This window comes from Oryx dammah, unplaced genomic scaffold (genome assembly GCF_014754425.2).
Source record: "Oryx dammah isolate SB20612 unplaced genomic scaffold, SCBI_Odam_1.1 HiC_scaffold_24, whole genome shotgun sequence".
Lineage (NCBI taxonomy): Eukaryota > Metazoa > Chordata > Mammalia > Artiodactyla > Bovidae > Oryx > Oryx dammah.
In genome coordinates, this window is record NW_024070208.1 from 42,125,425 (window position 1) to 42,135,900 (window position 10,476).

The 10,476-nt window shown below is 35.9% G+C and overlaps 1 pseudogene; it reads right to left on the reverse strand.

Moving 5' to 3' along the window:
* Positions 1-9,052: 9,052 nt before the first annotated feature.
* On the reverse strand, positions 9,053-10,230 carry LOC120883001 (annotated as a pseudogene).
* Between the last annotated feature and the right edge of the window lie 246 nt (positions 10,231-10,476).

The following is a 10,476-nucleotide window of genomic DNA, read 5'->3' on the forward strand; positions in this document are numbered from 1 at the left end:
CAGAATTCCTAACTTACATTTGTATGTAAAACATTTTCACCTAGAGTATTCATTAGTTAAATCTTAGTAATTCTGTCTGGGATTTATTCTTTTATCTAAGCCACACACCCCCTTTTTTTAAAAAAAACATATGCTTATTGGAACTCAAAACATAGTGTGTTATCTGCACAGTTATGTCCAACTCTTTGTGAACCCATGGATTGTAGATCACCAGGTTCTTCTGTCCATGGAATTCTCCAGTCAAGAATACTGGAGTGGGTTGCCATTCCCTTCTCCAGGGAATCTTCCTGACCCATGGATCAAAACCAGGGCTCTTGCATTGCTGGCAGATTCTGTAAAGTCTGAGCCACAAGTCAAATTTGGAACTCACAAACTTCCATTTTAATCAACTTTATATTTTAGTTTAACTCTAGCTTTGTTATTTGAAAGAGGATTTGTTTGAGAAGAAGAATGAAGAAAATAATTTAATTTACAAAAATCACCACTCTAGAAGCTTTCAAAATTACTGGCATTTTATTTTCATGATATATAGAGTGATGGAAATCTCTTAACAATAAAATATATCTATTTACATTAGTTCCCAAAATTTACAAGGCAAAAGTATTTCCAAATCAACTGATGTAAAATTTGTTATAATGTTTTCTTAATTAGTTTTATGGTTGTTCAGTTGTTAAGTCATGTATGATTCTTTGTTGACTCCATGAACTGCAGCACTCCTGGATTCCCTGCCCTTCACTATCTCCTGGAGTTTGCTTAGATTCATGTCCATTGAGTTGGTGATGCCATCCAACTGTCTCAGCCTCTGTTGCCTCTTTCTCCTCCTGTCCTCAATCTTTCCCAGCATCAGGGTCTTTTCTAATGAGTCAGTTCTCTACATCAGGTGGCCAAGCTATTGGATCTTCAGCTTCAGCAGCAGTCCTTCCAATGAATTTTCAGGGTTGATTTTCTTTAGGATTGACTGGTTTCATCTCCTTGCTGTCCAAGGGACTCTGAAAAGTCTTCTCCAGAACCACAGTTCGAAAACATCAATTCTTTGACACTCAGCCTTCTTTAAGGTCCAATTCTCACATCTGTACTCTACTACTAGAAAGAACATAGTTTTGACTATAGGGACCTTTGTCAGAAAAACACTAGGCCATTCAGATATAACCTAAATCAAATTCCTTATGATTATATAATGGAGGTGATGAATAGATTCAAGGGATTAGATCATGTAGACAGAGTGTCTGAGGAACTATGGACAGAGGTCTGTAACATAATTTGTTTGTAAAATAATTATTACAGAGGTCTGTAACATAATTATTTCATTTTCACATTATTAATATTTGATTTGAAATACTTTAAATGGGTATTATATTTATAAGCTCAGAACTTGATATCTTATGGACTCCATTTTTTAACATATTTAAAAATATTACTTTAGTTTAGTATGACCATTGCAACTGATTTGGGGGAAAGTTGATGAATCAGATGCATTTATATTTATTCACTCCCTGAAAGAGCTCTTTAAAATCTGCTATGGATAGACAAGTGGTGGTATGGTGAATGCATAGAATTGAATTTTTAAATGTAGTGTTGTTGCTGTTGTTGTTTTATCTTATGACAGTGAAACTATTTGCAGACATGCATCAAACCAATCATATATAAATTGAAGTCCTATATAGAGTGAAGTGTTTTATCTCACTTTATTTAATCATCAATATTTCTGATAATATCTAGATAAATTCTATTTAATTGACTATTATATTTATGCAATGATGACTTTGTTTTAATTTTACTTTGATTAGTATTTCAAGTTGTAAATGGGTTCTTGGATTTTACTTCATAGTGAAGGACCTAAATTAATAAATCAACACTATTAAGATCTGTTTCTTCTAGTAACTGCAACTTATGTACATTAAATTTGAAAGGGCTGCTCTAGATATTCCTTTTTTTTTCAGTATAGTTGGCATGTAATATGTTCCCTTCAGATGTACAACATAGTGGTTCAGCATTTAAATATCTTATGAAATGATCACTACTATAAATCTAATAGCTGTCTATCCCCACATGAAGTTACTAAAATACCATTGAACACATTCCTTATGATCTATATCTCTGTGACTTATTTATCTTATAACTGGAGGCTTTTTAACTTCTTAATCCCTTTTGCCTACTTTGCCACTGCCCCACTCCCTTCCTTTCTGTATCTATGAGTCTGTTTTCATTTTATTTTATTTGTTTGTTTGATTAAGATTTTATATTTCACATGTAAGTGAGATTATGCAATATTTGTCTTTTATCTCTGTCTGTTTATAGGTAAAAATCCTCTCACAACATTCAGAGATCCTGGGGGTTATGACTTTAACGTGTTAACGAGGGAACACAGCTCGACCCATAATACCTCCCAGCTGTAAACAATTTTTTATTGTCATTACTACACTATTTTCTCTCCAGCCATCCTCCTCATCTCTCTTGAACCAACAACCTGTGTGGGACTACACTTCTTGCTCATGGGTAATTTCACTTGGAGTATGCTTTTGACACCCTGCACAGACCAGCCTTTTTACATATAAACTCTCCAAACTGTCTGAGCTATAATGTCTCATGCTAGGGTACATTTTGATGTGGCTCCTCTCTTTATTCCACTTCAGGTCAGTCCCTTCAGCCTGGTAGGCTACAATCCACGGGGTTGGGAGACTTGGACACAACTTAGCGACTCAATCATCACCACCAAATCCCTTTCAGTTTCAACACTCCATCTCAGGGAGTTCTTTTTTTTTAATTATTTTTTATTTTACTTCACAATTCTGTATTGGTTTTGCCATACATTGACATGAATCCACCACGGGTGTACATGCATTCCCAAACATGAACCCCCCTCCCACGCCCCTCCCCACAACATTTCTCTGGGGAGTTCTTTGTTTTAATTATTGCCAATGAAATTCAAATGTTGACGAACAGTAGCCTTTTGACTCTTGAGCTGCTAAAGTAACACAAATATCACTGAAAGTTTTAAGTGAGTTTTCAAAGAATTTTAGTTTCCAAGAGGACAATTATCTGTTTCAAGTCAGATGCATTTGGCGGGGGGGTGGGGGGGGGGAGGTGGGAATCAAAAACACTTACCAGATTTTCAACACAGAGGCTGACAAATGAAGTAGCTGCCCAAAGAAACATTATTCACTGAAAGATCAGGTGTTCCTTGTGATTTATATCCCTCATAAAACGTGTCTTGGTAGCATCTTTTATTACACACACCTACAGTAAAACAACATTGAGTAAATAATTCCTTTTTTTTTTTTTTCTTGTCCTTTCATTTTCCAAAAAAGGCATCTTAATTGCCAAATTGTCTGGTGCAGGCAGATCAATTGTGTTTTTCATCTGAGTCATTATACTATGTACTATGGACCCTGAATTTGGAACTAGAAGCAATAAATGGATGAAGTTATGGTTTATCTCCTTTTGGTGTGGATAAGTATTGCCACATTTTGAGGAACAGTGTTCAATTCTGAAAATGTGCACATAGAGACCAAAGTGAGCCCCATCTGCTAGGACCTTTTTCAACTGACTCTAGGGATGAGAGGATACTCAAGAACCAAGAATATTCAAATGGCCATTGAAAAAGTGTTAGCAAATAAACAAAACAGTGAAATCTACCTGACCTGTGGACTCCTGATTGTGATATATTTATTTCATTATTTTAACTTGAGATTTGTATCATTAACTGATACAGGCTATCCTGGCAATATTGCAATCTTCAATAAAACATAGCCATAAGTGAGCAAAACTCACACAACTAATAGAGATGATCAGGAACGTTTAGTACCTTTCTCTGTTTAAAAAAAAAAAAAGAAAAGAAAGAAAGAAAGAAAGAAAGAAAGAAAGAAAGAAAGGAAAAAAAAAGAAAGAAGACTTTAGAAAAATATTTTTGAATGTGAAAAAGTACACAAACATAAATATGCACAGATACATACAACAGTATAATTTTCCAACTATTTATATCTTTTGACATTGTATCATGTAGCTTTCAATTTTTTTTGGATATTACACATAGAAATATGTTGTGTATTCTCTGGTGTGTGAATATTTTCAGCTTATACATTTTATAATATTCATGTATTCCATTCTATGTATGGGCTTCCCTGATGGCAGTTAAGGGGTTGGGAAGATCCACTAGAGAAGGAAATGGCTACCCACTCCAGTATTCTTGCCTGGAGAATTCCATGGACAGAGGAGTCTGGTGTGCTACAGTCCATGGGGTTGCAGAGAGTCAGACTCGACTGAGCAACTAACACTTTCACTTTCACAGTGTCGTTCCAGTTATAATATAGAGTAAAACTCATTATTTTTATTGTATTAATGGGTCACATTTTTTGTATTTTTATATTTTTTTATATTTATTTGAGTTTATGTAGTTTTCCATTTTAACAAATAATGCTGTTTTGCACAATTTGTGTGCATCTTCTGGCATAAACGTGATATTCTACTGGGGATACACCCCAGCAGAAATAACAGGGGAAAGCATATGCATATTTTCAACTTGTTTTTCAAAGAGACCTATTGGAATTTTTTCTTTCTTTTTTTTTTTTCTTTTCTCTGGTGGCTTAGATGGTAAAGACTCTGCCTGCAATGAGGGACACCTGGGTTTGATCCATGGGTCGAGAAGATCCCCTGGAGGAGATCATGGCAATTCCCTCCAGTATTCTTGCCTGGAGAATCCTCATAAACAGTGGAGCTTGGTAGGCTATAATCAATGGGGCCATAAATAATTGGCCATTATTAGCAGCTAAGCACACAATGGATTTTTTTTTTTTTTCTAGGATAATAATCTCTGGGCAGGAATCTTGTGGAGGCAGGCTTATAGTGAAGAACTCATTAAGGGGCTTCTTTTGTCCACTTAGGACATCAGATTGAAGGGAGGTATGTATGTATAACACTACTGTATTTCGTATGGATAAGAAGTTCTGAAGCATGTTGAAGTACATATATATGGTAGCAGTGAAATGACACTTGACTACTTAAGCCAATTATAATTTTATTACTATAGAAATTTTAACCTGCTACAGCTCATAAGCCATGAAAATTATATGGGGCAATTTTTAAATTTAAAGATCTAGGCTTTAGATCCTTTGATTCATTATCATGGCCTTTTATAGGTGACAAAAAAATCCCTAAGAGATATGTTATGAGTATTGCAGGATAACACTGAGTTTTAAATTACTTGACCTTGGTGTCATTTTAAATTATTTGCACAACTTTTAAGAACATATTGCATGTTGTATTGAAATGGCAACTGGGATGTATATTTAAGAAGAAAAAGTACAATCTAGAAAACTAGATCTGATGCTAAAAATCAGTATAGTTCAATGCCATTGATCAATGTGTTTCAAGTTCTAAGATTAGAAATAAACAGAAAAAGTCCCCTCCATCTCCCCATAAATCTTTTGAATATTGATCTTATGTAAATAATCATAGCAAATTAAACACATTAACTTGTGTCTAAGATTGCTTTAACTCTTTTGATTAGAGACTTGCTTGGACTAAATATTTTCATTGCTGTAACATACTATGTTAAAACACATACCATAGAATTAAAATTTGTTAATACAAACTCCACAAAAACTAGCTAGTCCTTGGAAGGAAACATATCCTTTTCCTAGAGTCAACATTTAACTTGAGATAATGATATAATTGAGTTGGCTTTGCTAATCTTTTAAAGGTTGATTTAGCTTTATATTTTCATCTTAATATAAAATAGAAGCTGTGAGTAAAATTAATTAGGTGTCATTATAGTGCACATATGTTCTAAACACTTAGGAATTTTTAAAATATATACTGTTAAGCAGCTCTGGTCGTCAAAATTTCAGAGAAAATATATTTTAAAGATTAAAAAAAAAACACACATCTGTATGTAGTTTTGAGATGACTTACAATATTTGGTGTAATGAAAAAAGATAAAGTAAAAGAAAAGAAATCAACATAGTCAGTAGTCCATACATTTTACTGAATGAATAAACGATGATTAAGAAATAAATGTGGGGACAGTGGAAACAGTGTCAGACTTTTTTTAGGAGGGCTCCAAAATCACTGCAGATGGTGATTGCAGCCATGAAATTAAAAGACGCTTACTCCTTGGAAGAAAAGTTATGACCAACCTAGATAGCATATTCAAAAGCAGAGACATTTTTTTGCCAACTAAGGTCCATCTAGTCAAGGCTATGGTTTTTCCAGTAGTCATGTATAGATGTGAGAGATGGACTGTGAAGAAAGATGAGCACCGAAGGATTGATGCTTTTGAACTGTGGTGTTGACGAAGACTCTTGAGAGTCCCTTGGATTGAAAAGAGATCCAACCAGTCCATTCTAAAGGAGATCAACCCCGGGTGTTCTTTGGAAAGAATGATACTAAAGCTGACACTCCAGTACTTTGGCCTCCTCATGCGAAGAGTTGACTCATTGGAAAAGACTCTGATGCTGGGAGGGATTGGGGGCAGGGGGAGAAGGGGACGACAGAGGATGAGATGGCTGGATGGCATCACTGACTCGATGGACTTGAGTCAGAGTGAACTCCGGGAGTTGGTGATGGACACAGAGGACTGCTTGCTGATTCATGGGGTCGCAAATAGTCAGACACGACTGAGCGACTGAACTGAACTGAAGAAAACCTTTAACTATTTTTATCTCACTTGTCTTGAAACTGTAGATATTAGATTTTAATATTCCTATGCATCAATTTTCCTGTTTCCAAAATGAAGTTTTCAATACGAGGCACAGTTGTGTAGCAGTTGTGTTGAAAACTTACCAATAGACCCTGATAGATTTTGGACATTATTGCTAGTCTCAAAATTGTAATTGCTTCAGCCATTCACTCATTCCTCCAAAAATATTAAATACACATTTACTGTGTGAAAACACAGTAAAATCTTCAAAAATCCAAAGTTTGAAAAAGGCAAAGTTCCTGCCTCCAGAAGCACTTACCTTTGTTAGAGACAAACTAAGTTAAAGACATTGCCACGAAACATTATGTAAGAATACTGAGCCAACATAGTTTAGGAGACCTATGAATGTATTATATCTGTGTTATGATTTAAATATTTCCAAATAAGGCTGTATACCAATCCACATAGAGTCAACAGCATGTTGTACAGTACCTGGCACAGCATGATAAAGTGGTGATTTTTTTGCAAGAACAAACTGTACTTAACATTTATTTCATAATTACTATGTTCACATTAACATTTTTTTAATTTATTTTTTATTTTACTTTACAATTCTGTATTGGTTTTGCCATACATTGACATGAATCCACCACGTTTAAGTGACTTTATATGCAAGATTTTACTTTTACAACATTCTTATGCCACTTTTTCCATTTTACAATTGAGATCAAAACATAAGGATAATAAGCTATGCATCTAGTATGCAGAATAAGGGATAGAAACTAGATGAGTTAATTATATAATCTGAAATTTTAAGAAGGCACTCTGAAACTTTCTATCCATCATTCTGCATATACCATGGATCTGGAGATGTGGATGGGGTTTCGCAGTCATATCTGAAGAACTAAGTGTCTTAGTTCTTTCCAAATAAATTGGTTGGTTTGGAAGCTCCCAAACCAACTAAGTGTCCCATAGGACTGGAAGACCCACTTTCAAGATGGCCTCATCAAGTACATGTCAGCACCGAGATGCTTCCTGGATACCTCAGTGGCTTCTCATTTGCTGGGGAGATTACATGAAGCTTGAGACTCTAACAGAAAAGTGGTTCAGAATATTTGCACTTCTGACGTGGAAATTAACTTCTAGGAGGTAGGGAAGGGAATCTCCCAAACCAGTTAAGTGTTACTCATCTTTTCTGTCACATTATATTGATCAGAGCAATCATAGAGCACATGCAGGCTCATGAGGCTGGAGAAATAGAGCCCTCATTGAATCGAGAGGGGCAAAGTCACGCTGTAGGAGAGAATGTAGTGTAGGAAATGTTTTTTGAGGCCATTTTTGGAAAACTGTCTTCAAACACTAGGAATATGAATGTAATATCTTTACTGTTAATATTATAAGACTCTGTATTAAACTTATGAATTCATTCACATACTTTACTTGGAGTTTAACAAGTGTTTTTAATTTTATTTTATTTTTTAATTGGAGGATAATTGTGTTACAATATTGTGTTGGTTTCTGCAATCCATCAACATGAATCAGCCACATGTATATATATGTCCCCTGCCTCCTGAAGCCCGCTCCCATCTCCCACCCCATACCACCTGCAAAATCTTGAGCATAATTTTGAAGGCATTTTCTGGGATAATGGTGCAGGAAAATAGTATTAAGAACAGAAACAAAACATGAGTGATGTAGATAGAAGCAAAATATGTGGCTGGAGGTGAGGTTTTTTAGCTTTTTGTTTTGTTTTGTTTTGTTTGGTTAATGTTTGGTTATTGTCATTTTGGAGGATGCTCCGGCTGGCGGCGGGGGACAAAACACAACACTGACTTTAAATGACCAAATGTATTTTTTTTAATGATTTTGATAATTATTCACTGATATTTATGCTAATTCTCCTCAGTGAATTCTTCTTTGTTTTTAAATTAAGTTCATGATAGTTACAATTCACTGTTTTATCACAGATTTAAAATAATGGAAACTGTTAAATCTGTCAGATTTTTAAAAGCTGGCATTGAGTTATATGTGTAGGTTGCAAAAATGTTTTTATCATCCTTAAAAACCCTTATAGTTCTGAATTATCCTCCTATAAGCTTGACTTTATAAGTCTGAAAAAAAAGACCAAATTAAAAGTTTAATTTAATTTCTTACTAACAGAGGTTATTTAGTCAGTGTCTTAAAAGCTATGCTAATGTGTAAGTGATGCAGGAAAAGGACTTCTTTGGAATAGGGATGTGTTATGCATAACACAAGTTCAGTTCAGTTCAGTTCAGTCGCTCAGTCTTGTCCGACTCTTTGTGTCCCAATGAATTGCAGCGTGCCAGGCCTCCCTGTCCATCACCAACTCCCGGACTTCAATCAACTAACGTACATCGCGTTGGTGATACCATCTAGCCATCTCATCCTCTGTCGTCCCCTTCTCCTCCTGCCTCCAATCCCTCCCAGCATCAGAGTGTTTTCCAATGAGCCAACTCTTCACATGAGGTGGCCAAAGTACTGGAGTTTCAGCATAATACAAAGTAGTACTTAAAATATCTGTGTAGAACGACTGTATCTGATTAATTTACCCTGGAGAATAAAGGACTTAGAGAAAAACAAACTTAGAGAATGATGTGAATGTTGACTTACACTCAGTAGGAAAACAGAAAATAGGAGATGGTGACCACTGCAGATTTTGCACCAAAGTGAATCGCAAGAATCAGAACAGAGTACCTTACCTGGAAAATAGAGTAAGAAATAGTAAAGGGGTAATTTTCCTTAGAGATTCATTCATTGAGTAAAAACTTTCAATGAACAGCTGTATTGTTCCAGGAACTGAGCCTGATGTGGGGGATAATATCATCAGCCAGATAAAACATAGCAATAGGCTGTACAGGGAAAGTTAGGGTGAGCACAAGGCACAAGAGACTCACAACACTGTACCTTGAATCTGAGAAAAGGAATACAGATCCTGGTTAAAAATGAAGAAAATGAAGCTGCATGCATCAAATGCCTGCTAGGTTTTTGTTTTTTTTAAATAGTATTCAATGCTTGCATTTTTTTTTACATCAAAGCAATTTATTAATGGAAAGCAATAATCTGAGGAGTTCTATTCACAGATGGTGATCACAGCCACCCCCCTTCCTTGTAGGTGCTGTCAGAGGGGATGGGGATGACATCCCCAATCCATCCAATCTTCATCCTTGGGCGAGCAAGGGCTCTGAGTGCTGACTGGGCCCCTGGTCCAGGAGTCTTGTTCCTATTTTCTCCTGTGGCCTGGAGTTTGATGTGCAGAGCAGTGATGCCCAGCTCCTTACATCTCTGGGCTACATCCTGGACAGCCAACATGGAAGCATATGGAGAGGACTCATCTCAATCAGCCTTCACCTTCATCCCACACGGCAGATGGTTTCCTTGCCAGAAAGATTGGTGATGTGCACAAAAGTGTCATTGAAGGATGCAAAGATGTAGCACACCCCAAATACATTTTCTCCTTCAGCCACCTGGGGGCCGAGGTTGATGACCTGTTCTTCCTTCTTTTCCTTCCCCTTACGAGGTGCCATTTCTGTGCATCTTCTCCAGACTCTGCCACTGGAAAGAGAGGTACACTTGCATTTTAAAAATGACCATCTCAGACTAAGCATCATTAGCCCAATCTGTCATGAGGCTCTCCACAGGCCCTTAGAAACCCTGGAAGTTCATTTTTCTTTTTTTTTTTTTTTTAATTTTATTAAAGTCTAGTTGATTTACAATGTTGTGTTAATTTCTACTGCACAAAAAAACCCTCATATATATATATTCATATTCTATTTATTATTTGTTTCTATCATGGGTTATCACAGGATATTTCAATATTG